This window comes from Salmo trutta, chromosome 20 (genome assembly GCF_901001165.1).
Source record: "Salmo trutta chromosome 20, fSalTru1.1, whole genome shotgun sequence".
In the NCBI taxonomy this organism is placed as follows: domain Eukaryota; kingdom Metazoa; phylum Chordata; class Actinopteri; order Salmoniformes; family Salmonidae; genus Salmo; species Salmo trutta.
Window position 1 is genome coordinate 8,504,309 of NC_042976.1, and position 18,696 is coordinate 8,523,004.

Genomic DNA, 18,696 nt, shown 5'->3' on the forward strand with positions numbered 1-18,696 from the left:
ACAGGCCGAAACATACTCATTAAGGGTTTTTAAATGGTCGTTATGACTGTTAAAGCCCCAAATACTCTGTTGTGTGTCACAGAAGAAAGCACCTCAAGTATTTAGTGATGAAATAATGAGGAAATTACCCTGTTATCTAGCTTTTAGTGTTGGGGAGTAGTGAACTATACGTAGTTCAACTAGTAATTTAACTACATTTTACAGTAGCTTGGAGGTAGTTGAACTAACTTCTAATCTAGGTTGTGTTTCAGTAGTTAATTACTGTTTTACCATGTAGTGATGTAGCTAACTACTGGCATCAGACCTCCCTAATTCTCACTTGAAACATTTTTGTGTCCCTAATTTTCACTTTTTTTTTGTGTAATAGGCTAAATTCTACATTCTGTTAACATCTGACTACAGAGTGATCTGTTTCTGCAATTTGTAGTCTATGACATTTCAGATTTACATTTTTCACTAAGTAGTTTGGAACTTGAGTTAAGCAAACTTTATTTTTCTTAAGGGCAGCTTTAGTGAAGCTTCACTTCTTCTATTGTGAAGTAATTGGTAGCTTGGTAGACTACAGTATATTTTCAGAGTAGCTTCCCCAAAAACTGCTACCTTCATAGTGTTCCGTGAATGGCCTGATGTATTTCTTATGGCTAGAAAGGAGAGTCCACTGTAAGATTTCTGTAGATCACTTTTACATTGGAGCAGAATTTCAGAATAAATATATTCTAGGAGGCTTGACATGATTAATTACATTTAGCCATGTAGAAGAAAGTGCCTTAGAAGGCTACAAAACCCCTCCTTTGGTTGGGCTAGTATGGTCAGTCCAATATAATATCTGTTATAAACTGTTTCAGTGTCTAGTGAACCACTATCAACAGACTAGGGGAACATTAAAATAGATAGACACTGGAGAAAAAAAGTTCTCAATTAAGACAGAGGCTCAGAGCCTCCTACTTCTCCTGCCACACTGACAACCAGGATGATGAGATATTCACTTTTAGCTTTAACTTAATCAACACACTGACTGCCTATCTTGGACCGCCATGTAGTCTATGATCTTGTTTTGGTTCTCATTTTCCTAGTTGACACACAGTACCTTTTCATCGAGGTCTATGCCAGGTTACAGCAAACACAAGGGCATGCTGGAACAATGCCTTCTGAGTGGCCAGCTGTTTTGACTGCATTACAATAAAGAGCTGTATTTATTCTTTTAAGGGTGGTTGTACAACTGAACCTTGATACAGGTGTGTAGCTCACTGTAAATACACAGAGCTCACGCAGTCCACACAGAACTGCTCCAAGCTGCATTTTATAGCCTGGAGAAATGTCAACCAAGTGAAGGATTACTTCTTTTTACTCATGCACACGTACAGGTAACTGCCAAAATAAAGGAAAGGCCAACATAAAGCGTTTTAATAGGGCGTTGGGCCGCCACAAGCCGCGAGATCAGCGTCAATACGCCTTGGCATAGATTCTACAAGTGTCTGGAACTCTATCGGAGGGATGTGAAACCATTTCACAAGAAATTCCATATTTTGGTGTTTTGTTGATGGTGGTGGAAAACACTGTCTCAGGCCCCTCTCCGGAAACTCCCATAAGTGCTCAATTGGGTTGAGATCTTTTAAATATATATTTATTTTTTATTTTATTTAACTAGGCAAGTCAGTTACAAACAAATTCTTATTTTCAATGACGGCCTACACCTGCCAAACCTGAATGACACATACTTTGAATCCCTCATTTTCTAATTTGTTTCCTTTTTTTGCGGCAGTTACCTGTATTTGTCAACTAAAAATGAGGGAGTTTGATATAGGTTTGAACTGTAATTTAGAGAGAGCATCTATCTTCGTGTACTGTATTTGATTGAACATTGCTTATTTTCTTCATTCTATAAAATGTGCTTTTGAGACAAGATATGTTTTTTTTGTTTTACATTGACTAAATTATGGTATAGTTTACCTTTAGGTAATTTGACAAATACTTGTAAAATGTTGTTTGATTGCAAACATTGTAGCTGGTACACTTTTCTACACCCGGACAACCTCTATGCACCCTTTACTTTCAGCCAAGACCACAGCACAAACTACGGTTTTCCAAAGTAAAAAGATCAACTCAACGTGGCATAGTGTGCCGGAGGCCAGCATTGAATGGGGCTCCTGAGTGTGGCACTGTAGGCTCCATTGTGAACACCTCTCCCTCACACACAGCGCTGCTCTATGATGGCTGTCTTAACCCTTTTAAATGTCTCCCCCTCGTCATTATCCTAACTGGCCGTGGCCTTCTCTTTCTACATTCATCCATCCCCATGCAGGACCCGGTCCTCTTCACCTGGACCCTTTCAGTCAGCACACAGACGAGGACCTGTGGAATGCACTGGGAGAGGTGCTACATCGTTGTGCTCTGAATACCTCCCCCTCGGCGGCCCGTGGGGGGATCCCTCATTCCAGCTGTACAATGCTGCCATTCAGCCTGCCTGCTCGCCACTAGACAAGGGAGGGAAATCCCATTAGGGCCATGGGGCCATGTCAATGTGTGGCTTGTAACTGGTAGACAAAGTGCTGGGGAGATGCTGTGTTGTGCTGTGATGTGTTGGGCAGAAGGGGATGAAGGCAGGCTTCCCCCACAGTGAAGGGCTCCAGCTCCTGGTCCCCAGTCTCCCCGCTCCTCAATGGGTTTGCTGGCTTGGATAAAAGCAAAAGGCAGTGGCCAAGGTCATCCATGGACCTGGCCCTAAATTGTGCCAGCTGGTTAATGCTGTGTTGGATGGATCTTTAAAGAAATCCCCCCGGGAGGCCTTTCTCCAGAGGTAATGGAGGGTCCATGCTCATTCTCATCTCTCTGCAGGTGCAGTTGAGGGCCGTTGTGGAGGAGCTGCCTGCCAGGCTGGTGACATTATTGGCTGTCAAGCGCCAACTTCAAAGTGGGTCAGAGGCAGCTGGTCTGTCTGACCAGGGCCATCCTCAGATGGAACCGTATCCTTATCATGGACGGGGCTACCACGAACATGAACACCAGGTTAGAAAACTGTTAACATGAACCAAAGGTTAGAACACTGTTAACATAAAGCCCAGGTTAGAACCCTGTTAACATGAACCCCAGGTTAGAACACTGCTAACATGAACCCCAGGTTAGAACACTGTTATAATGAACCCCAGGTTAGAACACTGCTAACGGGGATCTCAGGTTAGAACACTGCTAACATGAACCCCAGGTTAGAACACTGCTAACATGAACCCCAGGTTAGAACATGGCTAACGGGATCCCAGGTTAGAACACTTTTAACAAGAACCCCAGTTTAGAACACTGCTAACGTGGTAAGCCTTCCCTGTAGCTCAGTTGGTAGAGCATGGTGTTTGCAACACCAGGGTTGTGGGTTCGATTCCCACGGGGGGCCAGCACAGAAAAAAAAAAATGTATGATATGTATGAAATTGTATGAAATGTATGCCTTCACTACTGTAAGTCGCTCTGGATAAGAGCGTCTGCTAAATGACTAAAATGTAAAAAATGATCTCATGATAGAACACTGATAACATGAACCCCAGGTTAGAACACTGCTAACATGAACCCCAGTTTAGAACACTGCTAACATGAACCCCAGGTTAGAACACTGTTATTATGAACCCCAGGTTAGAACAGTGTTATTATGAACCCCAGGATAGAACACTGATAACAGGAACCCCAGGTTAGAACACTGTTATTATGAACCCCAGGTTAGAACACTGGTAACGGGGATCCCAGGTTAGAACACTGTTATTATGAACCCCAGGTTAGAACACTGGTAACGGGGATCCCAGGTTAGAACATGGTAACATAAACCCCAGGTTAGAACATGGTAACATGAACCCCAGGTTAGAACACTGCTAATGGGGATCCCAGTTTAGAACACTGATAACATGAACGCCAGGTTAGAACACTGCTAACATAAACCCCAGGTTAGAACACTGGAAACACAAACCCCAGGGTAGAAAACTGTTAAAATGAACCCCAGGTTAGAACACTGTTATTATGAACCCCAGTTTAGAACACTGCTAACATGAACCCAAGGTTAGAACTGATAACAGGAACCCCAGGTTAGAACACTGTTATTATGAACCTCGTTTCAGTCATTGGCAGCAGAGAACTGGAAGGAGAGACGGCCAAAGGAGGAATTGGCTTTGGGGGTGACCAGATAGATATACCTGCTGGAGTGCATGCTACAGTTGGGTGCTGCTATGGTGACCAGTGAGCTGAGATAGGGGGGACTTTACCTAGCAGGGTCTTGTAGATGACCTGGAGCCAATGGGTTTGGCGACGATTATGAAGCGAAGGCCAGCCAAAGAGAGCATACAGGTCGCAGTGGTGGGTAGTATATGGGGTTTTGGTGACAAAACAGATGGCACTGTGATAGACTGCATCCAGTTTGTTGAGAAGGGTATTGGAGGCTATTTTGTAAATGACATCGCCGAAGTCGAGGATCGGTAGGATGGTCAGTTTTACGAGGGTATGTTTGGCAGCATGAGTGAAGGATGCTTTGATGCGAAATAGGAAGCCAATTCTAGATTTAACTTTGGATTGGAGATGTTTGATGTTATTCTGGAAGGAGAGTTTACAGTCTAACCAGACACCTAAGTATTTGTAGTTGTCCACATAGTTGTCAGAACCGTCCAGAGTAGTGATGCTAGACGAGCGGGTAGGTGCAGGCAGAGATCGGTTGAAGAGCATGCATTTAGTTTTACTTGTATTTAGGAGCAGTTGGAGGCCACGGAAGGAGAGTTGTATGGCATTGAAGCTCGTCTGGAGGGTTGTTAACACAATGTCCAAAGAAGGGCCAGAAGTATACAGAATTGTGTCGTCTGCATAGAGGTCAATCAGAGACTCACCAGCAGCAAGAGCGACATCATTCATGTATACAGAGAAAAGAGTTTGCCCAAGAATTGAACCCTGTGGCACCCCCATAGAGGCTGCCAGAGGCCCGGACAACAGGCACTCCAATTTGACACACTGAACTCTATCAGAGAAGTAGTTGGTGAACCAGGCGATGCAATCATTTGAGAAACCAAGGCTATTGAGTCTGCCGATGAGGATGTGGTGATTGACAGAGTCGAAAGCTTTGGCCAGGTCAATGAATACGGCAGCACAGTATTGTTTCTTATCGATGGCGGTTACGATATCGTTTAGGACCTTGAGCGTGGCTGAGGTGCACCCATGACCAGCTCTGAAACCAGATTGCATAGCGGAGAAGTTGCGGTGGGATTCGAAATGGTCGATAATCTGTTTGTTGACTTGGCTTTTGAAGACCTTAGAAAGGCAGGGTAGGATGGATATAGGTCGGTAGCAATTTGGGCCAAAAGTGTCCCCTCCTTTGAAGAGGCGGATGACAGCAGCTGCTTTCCAATCTATGGGAATCTCAGACGACACGAAAGAGAGCTTGAACAGGCTAGGGATAGGGGTTGCAATAATTTCGGCAGATAATTTAAAAAAGAAAGGGTCCAGATTGTCTAGCCCGGCTGATTTGTAGGGGTCCAGATTTTGCAGCTCTTTCAGAACATCAGCTGAATGGATTTGGGAGAAGGAGAAATGGGGAAGGCTTGGGTGAGTAGCTGTGGGGGGTGCAGTGCTTTTGACTGCAGTAGGGGTAGCCAGGTGGAAAGCATGGCCAGCCGTAGAAAAATGCTTATTGAAATTCTCAATTATAGTGGGTTTATCGGTGGTGACAGAGTTTCCTATCCTCAGTGCAGTGGGCATTTGGGAGGAGGTGTTCTTATTCTCCATGGACTTTACAATGTCCCAGAACATTTTTGAATTTGTGTTGCAGGAAGCAAATTTCTGCTTGAAAAAGCTAGCCTTGGATTTTCTATCTGCCTGTGTACGTATATTGGTTTCTAACTTCCCTGAAAAGTTGCATATCACGGGGGCTGTTCGATGCTAATGCAGAACGCCACAGGATGTTTTTGTGTTGGTTAAGGGCAGTCAGGTCTTGGGAGAACCAAGGGCTATATCTGTTCCTGGTTCTAAATTTCTTGAATGGGGCATGCTTATTTAAGATGGTGAGGAAGGCATTTTTTTTTAAATAACCAGGCATCCTCTACTGATGGGATGAGGTCAATATCCTTCCAGGATACCAGGGCCTGGTTGATTAGAAAGGCTTGCTCGCTGAAATGTTTCAGGGAGCGTTTGATAGTGATGAGTGGAGGTCGTTTGACCGCTGACCCATTACGGATGCAGGCAATAAGGCAGTGATTGCTGAGATCTTGGTTGAAAACAGCAGAGGTGTATTTAGAGGGCAAGTTGGTTAGGATGATATCTATGAGGGTGCCAGTGTTTCCGGCGTTGGGGTGGTACCTGCTGAGTTCATTAATAATTTGTGAGATTGAGGGCATCAAGCTTGGATTGTAGGATGGCTGGGGTGTTAAGCATGTCCCAGTTTAGGTCACCTAGTAGCACGAGCTCTGAAGATAGATGGGGGGTAATCAGTTCACATATGGTGTCCAGAGCACAGCTGGCGGCCGAGGGTGGCCTATAGCAGGCGGCAACGGTAAGAGACTTGTTTTTAGAGAGATGGATTTTTGAAAGTAGAAGTTCAAATTGTTTGGGTACAGACCTGGATAGTAGGACAGAACTCTGCAGGCTATCTCTGCAGTAGATTGCAACACCACCCCCAACACCGCCTGGCCGTTCTATCTTGTCTGAAAACGTTGTAGTTAGGGATGGAGATTTCTGAGTTTTTGGTGGACTTCCTAAGCCAGAATTCAGACACGGCTAGGACATCCGGGTTGGCAGAGTGTGCTAAAGCAGTGAATAAAACAAACTTAGGTAGGAGGCTTCTAATGTTAACATACATGAAACCAAGGCTATTACGGTTACAGAAGTCATCAAAAGAGAGCACCTGGGTAGTAGGAGTAGAGCTAGGCACTGCAGGGCCTGGATTCACCTCAACATCACCAGAGGACCAGAGAAGGATGAGGATAAGGGTATGGCTAAAAGCTATAAGAATTGGTCGTCTGTGACGTCCGGAATAGAGAGAAAAAGGAGCAGGTTTCTGGGGCCGATAAAATAGCTTCAAGGTATAATGTACAGACAAAGGTATGGTAGGATGTGAATTCAGTGGAGGGAAACCTAGGCATTTAGTGATGATGAGAGAGATATTGTCTCTAGAAACATCATTGAAACCAGAAGATGTCATAGCATGTGTGGGTGGAGGAACTGAGAGGTTTGATAAGGTATAATGAGCAGGGCTAGAGGCTCTACAGTAAAATAAGCCAATAAACACTAACCAGAACAGCAATGGACAAGGCATATTGACATTAAGGAGAGGCATGCTTAGCCGAGTGATCAAAGGGTCCAGTGAGAATTAAGTAGCTAGCCGAGCCATAGGTAGCAAGCTGGTAGAAGATGGAAGGAGGTCGGTTTTTAGCCACCTCGTGCGTTTCCGTCTGTAGATTAGTGGGGTTCCGTGTGGTAGGGGGGACCAGTCCAATTGGCAAAATAGTTATAGTTATAATGGCCCAAAAAGTTGTCCGATAGACCTATTCAGACAGCAGCCGATAAGACAGCTAACGATTAGCGGGCCGCAGATGGGTGTTCAGGTTACGTCGCGACGGAGGGGCCAGTTGGATAACTCCCTCGGGCAGATAACGTTGGTGGTCCAGTCGTGAAGGCCCGATGGAGCTCCGCATCGGCAGTAAAAAACGGGTCCGGATAGGTGATTGTAGCCCAGGAGTGGCTGAAGGAACTCTTCAGCTGGCTAGCTCGGGAATAGCCCAGGAGTGGCTGATGGAACTCTTCAGCTGGCTAGCTCCAGAATAATTTATGTTAGCTCCAGGACCGACGGTTGCCAATAGTCACTCAGGTAGCAGCTAGCTCGCTGCAAGATCCATGTGTAAAAGTCCAGAGCCTGCGGGGATATGGAGAGAGAATAGGTCCGGTATGCTCTGGTCTGAGTCGTGCTGTACAGAAACTGGCGTGAAGAAGTCTATTCACGCCAGCTAACCTCACAACGGAAGTACTCTTTAAGTATTGGACCAGTCGTACGTGGTGTGATCATGGTTAATGACTTCTAATAATTTTCCTCCTGAATGGAGGATTCTGTTTATTAGTGACATGTGTGTTAACCATTGGAAGAGTGCACTGGAGATTCCCTTCCACGTGTTGCACTCTGAGTGACTCCTATGTCGCTGTTGTCAAGGGTAATTTGATTGGTCTCTAACCTTCTTATTGATTGTAGCTGGACTGACTGTTGCTGGTATTGGTAGTCAAGGGGACCAGTTATCCTACCAATTTATTCTGAAATATTATACTACCGGAACACATGATTGGAGCATTTTACTAGTTGTATTGTAGTTGAACCTACACATGGCAAGGAATGATTATTGTTGCCATTTGTTTTGGAGGTGGACAAGTCCACTGGACTTCCTTTATGACCAGTGTGGTACACCTCAGTACTATCTTAGATGTGTTCTAAGATAATCCCCATCTAGGGGTCTGTCTGCTCCTCACTGTTCTCATAGGGGAGTTTACAACTAGATTTGATTTACGCTCTGGCGGCCTCGTACAGTGTTGTCCGTAGTCTCGACCCCCCCACCGGCCTCGATGAGGCTCATCATGGGTCTGGGCTACTATTCCCCCCCTTTGTGCCCCCCCTATCAGCGGGTGGTGTTGGTGTCCAAGGCGCAAACTAAAAGGTCGGACCCTATGTATGAGTTGTCAGCGGCCGCATTGTTATGAGAATGGCTGTAACCTTTCAACCAAATCTCCTGGTGTTTGTGCTTCAAAACGCTCAGTGGCTGTCGAGGCCTGTCAGTCACCACTGCGTCTGCATGTGGCAACCTCTTCAGTACCTGTGAACTGAGACGAGGATATCGGTCTGTGATATCGCAAAGTGTTTCACCAGTGGGAGTCATTAGTGTCATTGTAAGGGGTGACAGTCCCCAACAAAGAGGAAGGTGTATCATCAGAAGCAGGGCATACTCTGCGCATCGATGTTTTTCTTGCTGAGATGGCCGCAGTGCTTGCGGAAGTGTGTGAAGGGCAAGAGGAGTTCATCTCAACTACCGTATTGCACGACTGCAAGGAGGAGGGAAGTTGCTTATTCACAGACAGCTCGCTCGAAATCATGAAAAGAATGGTCATTCAGGTTGGCTGATGGAATGTGTCAAGATTTGTAATATCTTCTTGGATCGGATTCTGCACATAGAGGTTTCTAAATGTATTTTTCCCAAGGGGTGCTTTCGACAGATACCCCTCGTGAATGACTGCATTGCAGCTAGCATTAAGGGTAGACAGTGTGGTCAGTGGAGAAGGCACTGTGGCCTGTGACCATACCTGGTTGGTTTTCCAATCCATCAATGGGAGTAACCGATCCATCAAGTCTGCTCCAAGTAGCAGGGGTACAGTTTCGAGGCAGGTAACATACACAGGGTGAACTAGTGATATGTCCTGGAAGTGTAGTTTCAGCATGACTCTCAATGTGAGAGGCGAGGTAGTCTGTGTCGCGTCGTTCCACTTTTAAAACTTCTTATGGCTTGAATCCCGTTAGCGGGATCGATATGACAACAGCCAGTGGAAGTGCAGGGCGCCAAATTCAAAACAACAAAAATCTCATAATTAAAATGATACACAATGTTAAAGCTTTACTTCTTGTTAATCCAGCCACAGTGTCTGATTTCAAAAAGGCTTTACGGCGAAAGCAACCCATATGATTATGTTAGGTCAGCGCCTACACACAAAACAACACAGCCATTTTCCAGCCAAAGAGAGGAGTCACAAAAAGCAGAAATAGAGATAAAATTAATCACTAACCTTTGATGATCTTCATCAGATGACACTCATATGACTTCATGTTACACAATACATGTATGTTTTGTTCGATAAAGTTCATATTTATATCCAAAAATCTCAGTTTACATTGGCGCGTTATGTTCAGTAATCTTTTGCCTCCAAAGCATCAGGTGATTTTGCAGAGAGCCACATCAATTTACAGAAATACTCATCATAAATGTTGATGAAAATACAGTTGTTATACATTGAACTTCAGATAAACTTCTCCTTAATGCAACCGCTGTGTCAGATTTCAAAAAAGCTTTACCGAAAAAAGCAATAATCTGAGTACGGCGCTCAGACACAAAAACATGCCTTGCAATATATCCGCCATGTTGGAGTCAACAATAGTCAGAAATAGCATTTTAAATATTCACTTACCTTTGATGATCTTCATCAGAATGTACTCCCAAGAATCCCAGTTCAACAATAAATGTTTGTTTTGTTCGATAAAGTCCGTCCTTTATGTCCAAATACCTCCTTTTTGTTCACGCCTTCAGTTCCCCAATCCAAATTCACGACGCGGCGGTCAGACGAAAACTCAAAAAATCCCATTACAGTTCGTAGAAACATGTCAAATGATGTACAGAATCAATCTTTAGGATGTTTTTATCGTAAATCTGCACTAAAGTTTCAAATCTTTTGTCTTCAGAAATGCAATGGAACTGAGCTAGCTCTCACGTGAGTGCGCATGGCTGAGCCTCATGCCCTGCTGGCAGTGTTCTGACTCCAGGAGCTCTTATTCATCCTCACTTCACAGTAGAAGCCTCAAACAAGGTTCTAAAGACTGTTGACATCTAGTGGAAGCCTTAGGAAGTGCAAAATGACCCCACAGACACTGTAGTTTGGATAGGCAGTCACTTGAAAAACTACAAACCACTTCCTGTTTGGATTTTTTTGTTTAATGTGGGTACGTTTTTTCATCCGGCCGTGAAAATACTGCCCCCTACACCCCAACAGGTTAACTGATCGTCTTTGGTCTGCAGCGTTTTGAGGAGAACCGTGTTACTTTGAGTAACATTCAACAAAACTGCATGCATGTTATCAAGTTGAGCGCTCCTGTTTGTAGATAACTCTTCAGATTTATCTAGTTTGGCGTGGACATCACTGTATTTAGTTTTGGCTAAATCGAGTTGTTACAGAAGCGTATGATTTTGTTCCTGTAGAAGACGATTTTGTTGAAGAGCTTGTGCTTGTTCATCGTCATAAGTTTTTGCAATTACATTTCATTGTTCAGTTTTCAAGCGCAGTTCCATAGCTAGCAGGGTTTTTCCCTTTTCTGCATTTGTCATTGGTTTCCCGGTTCTCTCAACCTGTCCCTTTATGTCTACCATTACCTGCTTGTGCTTCAGCTGTGCACTGCGGTATTGGACCGATGCCAATCTCGGGTGGCAAGACATCAGGGCTAGACTGGAGAGAACCTTTACGAGGCCTGCGCCCGACGGTTGATTTTGGAAAGCGTTGTTTGCTGGTTTTCCGCTAATGGCATAATTAGGGTTGGTATCGCTGCTGAGGTCAGAGATCAATCCATTTATGGATGGAGGTTCACTAATTAGCGGGCGAGTGGGGACTACCCCCTCTGATAGCTTGCACATTATTAGAACATTTGAAAGGAAAAAAGGTTTTCATAATTTTCCATGGTTTGCTTTTGGAATATATTGGGAGCTGCAAAGATGATTTTAATCTATTTATAGACATTGATGAACCATCAGTACTGTACCAGTACTGTGGGAGTTGGACGTGAATGTATTTGCAAAAACAAATTGAATTAATGAATGATAATGATTAATCATACCTGGATAGGCTATCTGGGAATTAAACTTTAAATTAACCTGGGTAGTTGGTTCATATAGGTTACTATTGCAAAGTTTAACATGTCTCATTTAATTGGAAGAACCTAGAAAGGTATGTTCGACAATTTAAATAATTAAATTGAATGAGACGATGATACCCAAGCAATTGAGATTGCTGGATTATCATAAAAGTAACCAGTAGTTTCAATGTTAGGTACATTCACCACTATGGTACCCTTCCCCTACGGCCAAAGCCATATGGGATTCCCTCTGGAGGCGGGACTGATTGATTGTGCTTTGCAAAAGCAGATTTTACTGATTGATCAAATTTAATGAATAATCAAACCTGTATAGGCTATCTGGGAATTAAACTTTAAATTAACTTGAGAGCTTTGCTTCATCTAAGTTAATGTGGAAAAAGTTCATCTTGTCCCATTGTAGAAGCCCAATCAATTTGGATATTATTTAAAAGATCCACTTGAAAAGTAAATCTGGCAATTTCACTTCGATATACAGTCAATTGCGATTGGCTGGATATCTTAACGTGATCCACGTTTGGGTTTCCCCTACCTATTTTCAGAGATGTACTTGCGATTCTTCACCACCAGTGATGCAGAATGCTGAAATCAAACGGAAGTACAAAGTGCGGGACTTCTGTCGCGCAAGGCGAAGGAATTTAAACGTAGGAAATAATGTTTCCATTTTGTTAGCTTAGCATCTCGTGCAAGCTAATCCTACTTTGTTCAGGAATCTCATTTCCAAGCACAAAATAGGGTCCCCTTCACCATGAAAAGGGTGGGTTTACTAGTGACGTCTCACATTAACCCATTAGGCATACTTTGCTAGTGTTATGTTGATCGGAGCGACACGGTACATAAATACAGATATGCCTCTGGTCTATCCACACTGGCTTAGTGCGGTAGGCGGACAGAATACTTTGGCTCAAGCACCGAATACACACTCAACCAATTTGTATAGAAAGCAGTCTGTTTGTACAATTCTGTTTGCACAACTGACATATAGAATTCCACAGCAAAGTCCAATTCTATCTTAGATTCCTCGCACGGGGGCATCATAAATGTTGTGTCTTTGGCATCATTAAAACTGAAGACTTATATATCAAATAACTCTCTGTAATTATTATTACACGATTAAACTGATTAATCATGTAACTGTAATTAACTAGGAAGTCGGGGCACCAAGGAAAATGTTCAGATTACAAAGTTATAATTTTCCTAATATAACTTTCAGATATTTTAATATCTGATCAATTAGTCTTCTAATTAATTAATTATTCTTTACCTCACGTTGGTCTCATTCCAAACATCATAAATTGTTGGTTATCTGCATGAACCGTCTTCACTATGAGTCATCAATACATCAATTGTCTTAAATCATTTATTTACTAACTAAGTAATTCACAGAAATGCATAAACAAACAGTAGATAGTTACAAGGAAATGATAGCGGAGATTCCCTAGTGGGATACACCGGTATCGCGGATTGGTGGAAAAAAAGGGAAGTGGGGGTCGGCTGAGATAAGACACTAGAGTTGATAATAATAACAATTGAAATGCTAATCCTTTGCACATGAACGCTCACAAAATTCGGGAATAATTGCAATCAATATACATATTTACTCTCAGTGTGTCGTCGGGATCGCTGTTGAAAAGTTTGTTTCTGTTGGAGAGTTTGTTCTCTCTCTCTCTCTCTCTCTCTCTCTCTCTCTCTCTCTCTGCCGTGGTTAGAATGAATAGTTCAGAGTGACATTTAGCAATGTCGTTATAGAATAGATGTTTCGGCGGTTTTCGGTCTTCGCGTTCAATGATACCGAATTCCTAGCTGCAGACTAGTAATTAGTATCAAAGATTTGTTCTTATTCTGTCGGTATTGATAGTCTTAGAGTTTCAACAACCATTACAACCTTAGCTTATACTCAGGTTTTATGGTCTGGTCTCAAACATTAGCTCTCTCGTGGATATCGAGGTAGGCTGGTCTCGTCTCAAAACTTAGCCCTCTCGTAATTGAGGTAAGCTCAGTCTGGTGATAGAAAACCCGGGTGGGGGTTTTATTCGGAAGAGCAGAAAAGGGCCTGTCCCATGATGCCAGACCATAACTGTGCTCATGGGCGGTCCTCTGATTTAGTTAAACTCCAAAGGGAATTGGAGTTTCCTTCATTAAACAGTCTAAAATCACAATACATAATTTCATAAATAGTTTCATCTTTACTCATTCATTTTATACAACCATTAGATGTAAGCTTCATAACCAAGACTCTTCTATAAACATGGTTATGGTGATGTGGCTGTATTGTCTCTCATGAGTTTCACAAAATTGTACCAAACGGACCAGTTCGTAGCTGGGTTCTTCACCGATCTTTTATACCTTCTCCAGAACATGAATATCGTTCGGTTCTCCAGATTGTGAGGTGGAAGAAATTCCTTTGTTCTCTCTATGAAACTCTATACTGTCTGGCCATGAGGAGAGGATCTCTTCCAGGAATTTACGACCTCTCTGACCACAGCAGCCTGAGTGTAGGAGAGAGAGAGAGGAATGGTGCTCGTTGTGTCCAAAGAGGGCAAAGTCATGACAACATGAACCCTAGTTTAGAACACTGTTAACATGAACCACAGGTTAGAACACTGCTAACATGAACCCCAGGCTAGAACACTGTCAACATGAACCCCAGGCTAGAATACTGGAAACACGAACCCCAAGTTAGAACACTGCTAACTTCAACCCCAGGTTAGAACACTGTTAACCTCTATGGGACCGGCGGGACGAATTCGTCCCACCTACGTAACAGCTAGTGTAATCCTGTGGCGCGATTTTTAAAACGTTTGAAATGCTATTACTTCAATTTCTCAAACATATGACTATTTTACAGCTATTTAAAGACAAGACTCTCGTTAATCTAACCACACTGTCCGATTTCAAAAAGGCTTTACAACAAAAGCAAAACATTAGATTATGTCAGCAGAGTACCCAGCCAGAAATAATCAGACACACATTTTTCAAGCTAGCATATAATGTCACAAAAACCTAAACCACAGCTAAATGCAGCACTAACCTTTTATGATCTTCATCAGATGACACACCTAGGACATTATGTTATAGAATACATGCATGTCTGTTCAATCAAGTTCATATTTATATCAAAAACCAGCTTTTTACATTAGCATGTGACGTTCAAAAAAAGCATACCCCACGCAAACTTCCGGGGAATTTACTAACAATTTGCTAAATTACTCACGATAAACGTTCACAAAAAGCATAACAATTATTTTAAGAATTATAGATACATTACTCCTCTATGCACTCGATATGTCCGATTTTAAAATAGCTTTTCGGATGAAGCACATTTTGCAATATTCTAAGTACATAGCCCAGCCATCACGGGCTAGCTATTTAGACACCCGGCAAGTTTAGCCTTCATCAAAATCATATTTCCTATAAGAAAAATGGTCTTACCTTTCCTGTTCTTCGTCAGAATGCACTCCCAGGACTTCTACTTCAATAACAAATGTAGGTTTGGTCCCAAATAATCCATCGTTATATCCAAACAGCGGCGTTTTGTTCCTGCGTTCTAGACACTATCAGAATGCTAAATCACGGTCGTGCGCATGGCGCAGAACGTGACAAAAAAATTCTAAATATTCCATTGCCGTACTTCGAAGCATGTCAACCACTGTTTAAAATCAATTTTTATGCAATTTATCTCGTAGAAAAGCGATAATATTCCGACCGGGAATCTGCAATTAGCTAAACAGCCGAAGAAAAATACTCCACGGGGGCGAATCGCGCACGCGCCTAATTCTATTGTCCACTGATGGGACACTTGGAAAAGGAGATAATGTGTTTTAGCCTGAGGCTGCCTCGTCATCATTCAGGTTTTTCCAGGGTTCTGAGAGCCTATTGGAGCCCTAGGAATTGTCACGTTACAGCTAAGATCCTGACTCTTCAATAAACAGAAGCAAGAACAACAACACCTTGTCAGACAGGGTACTTCCTGCATGAAACCTTCTCAGGTTTTTGCCTGCCATAGGAGTTCTGTTATACTCACAGACACCATTCAAACAGTTTTAGAAACTTTAGGGTGTTTTCTATCCAAACCTGAACAATAATATGCATATTCTAGCTTCTGAGTTGGTGTAGGAGGCAGTTAAAAATGGGCACATATTTTTTCCAAAATTCTCAATGCTGCCCCCTAGCCCGTAGAGGTTAACATGAACCCCAGGTTAGAACACTGCTTGACTTGCACAACAGGTTATAGACTGATAATTTGAACCCCAGGTTAGAACACTGCTAACATGGACCCCCGGTTAGAACACTGCTAACATTAACCCCAGGTTAAAATACTGCAAACTTAAACCCCAGATTATAAAACTGCTAACATGGATCCCAGGTTAGAACACTCTTAACATAAACCCCAGGTTAGAACACAGCTAATGTGGTACCCAGGTTAGATCACTGCTAACGTGGACCCCGGGTTAGAACACTCTTAACATAAACCCTAGGGTAGAACACAGCTAATGTGGTACCCAGGTTAGATCACTGCTAACGTGGACCCCGGGTTTGACCCTCATGTTTCTGCTAGTTGTCACTAGAATGTTGTGAGTCGTGTTGTAACTTGTGTTGTAACATTAGTCCTTCCCATACATTCCATTTTCCCTTCATTTGACAAAAACATAATGAACAAAAAGATCAAACTAAAACCTTTGTGCATAAAGCTATGGCCTCTGGTACTCTGTGACAGTGTAACTCTATCCTGTGAACGTCAGTACAGCTGCACATACCTGGCTAAGGATTAACCATTGTTTTGATGTGTGAAGTAAAATCCCTGCCCAGGGGTAATGGAAGAGAGTATTGTTTCTGTGTGGATGCTGAGATATTATCTTTCCCTGCTCCTGTAGAACTTACTGCCTCAACCAGCAGACCATCAGGGAGATGTTCAGAGTGTACTGTGCTCACCATCGCCCATCGACTCAACACCATCAACATTGACTGTGACCGGATCTCAGTGAGGCTTGCAATGCGTCTGCACATCTTCTTAGGCAAAGTCATAGCCCTTCTTCATCTTCACTGAGTCATTGACAGTACTGTAGATACACTTGATATTAAATAGCTTACACACAATTCTTCTTCCTACTGTAAAATACGATGTCAAAGAATAGCTCAGGGTCAGACTTTACAATCGGCCATTTCAGCAAATTACTACACAGAGTTTAGCTGTAAATGTTAAGTTTATTGATTTGACCATTTTAAAAAACAAGCTCACATAAAACTTGAAAAACCCATGCATGCACATGAGAAAAATCTTCGAAGATAACACACAATAAAGTCTGGCACTTATTTCCATTGTGGTCCTCTTAAAAAAAGATGGCTAGGTAAGATCCAACATGGTTGAACACAGTATGACAGCGAGATAATAAAACATAAAAACAAAGAAGAAGAACATCTATCTTATCATTGCAGTTATATCGTAGAGGCACAGCAGCCATCAAACAGTTTTTTACTTATCTTTAAGCTGCCCAGAGAGGACATTTTTTTTAGGCTCAAGCATATGCAGTGCCTTGCAAAAGTATTCATCCCCCTTGGTATTTCTCCTATTTTGTTGCAGTACAACCTGTATTTTAAATAGATTTTTATTTGGATTTCATGTAATGGACATACACAAAATAGTCCAAATTGGTGAAGTGAAAAGGGGAAAAAACGAAAAAGTGGTGCATGCAAAAGTGGTGTGTGCATTCACCCCCTTTGCTATGAAGTCCCTAAATAAGATATGGTGCAACCAATTACTTTCAGAAGTCACATAATTAGTTAAATAAAGTCCACCTGTGTGCAATCTAAGTGTCACATGATCTGTCACATGATCTCAGTATATATACACCTGTTCTGAAAGGCCCCAGAGTCTGCAACACCACTAAGCAAGGGGCACAACCAAGCAAGTGCCACCATGAAGACCAAAGAGCTCTCCAAACAGGTCAGGGACAAAGTTGTGGAGAAGTACAGATCAGGGATGGGTTATAAAACAATATCAGGAACTTTGAACATCCCACAGAGCACCATTAAATCCATAATTAAAAAATGGAAAGAATATGGCACCACAACAAACCTGACAAGAGAGGGCCGCCCACCAAAACTCACAGACTAGGCAAGGAGGGCAGTAATCAGAGAGGCAACAAAGAGACCAAATATGACCATGAACGAGCTGCAAAGCTCCAGAGGGGAGATTGGAGAATCTGTCCATAGGACCACTTTAAGCCGTACACTCCAAAGAGCTGGGCTTTACAGAAGAGTGGCCAGAAAAAAGCCATTGATTACAAAAAAAGCAAACATGTTTGGTGTTCGCCAAAAGGCATGTGGGAAACTCCCCAAACATATGGAAGGAGGTACTCTGGTCAGATGAGACAAAAATGTAGCTTTTTGGCCATCAAGGAAAACGCTGTCTGGTACAAACCCAACACCTCTCATTACCCTGAGAACACCATCCCCACAGTGAAACATGGTGGTGGCAGCATCATGCTGTCGGGATGTTATTCATCGGCAGGGACTGGGAAACTGGTCAGAATTGAAGGAGTAATGGATGACGCTAAATACAGGGAAATTCTTGAGGGAAACCTGTTTCCGTCTTCCAGAGATTTGAGACTGGGATGGAGGTTCACCTTCCAGCAGGACAATGACCCTAAGCACACTGCTACAGCAACACTCGAGTGGTTTAAGGGGAAACATTTAAATGTCCTGGAATGGCCTAGTCAAAGCAGTTTTGCCTTGAAGAATGGGAAATAATCCCAGTGGCTAGATGTGCCAAGCTTATAGAGACATACCACAAGAGACTTGCAGCTGTAACTGCTGCAAAAGGTGGCTCTACAAAGTATTGACCTTTGAGGGGTGAATAGTTATGCACAAAAACGATTTCTTCTTTCTTTCACAATAACAAATATTTTGCTTATTCAACTTGGTAGGCATCTTGTGTAAATCAAATGATACAAACCACCCCAAAAAATCTATTTTAATTCCAAGTTGTAAGGAAACAAAATAGGAAAAATGGGATGGGGGATGAATACTTTCGCATGCCGCTGTAAGACATTACCTTTCCCAGCATTACTCCTGAAC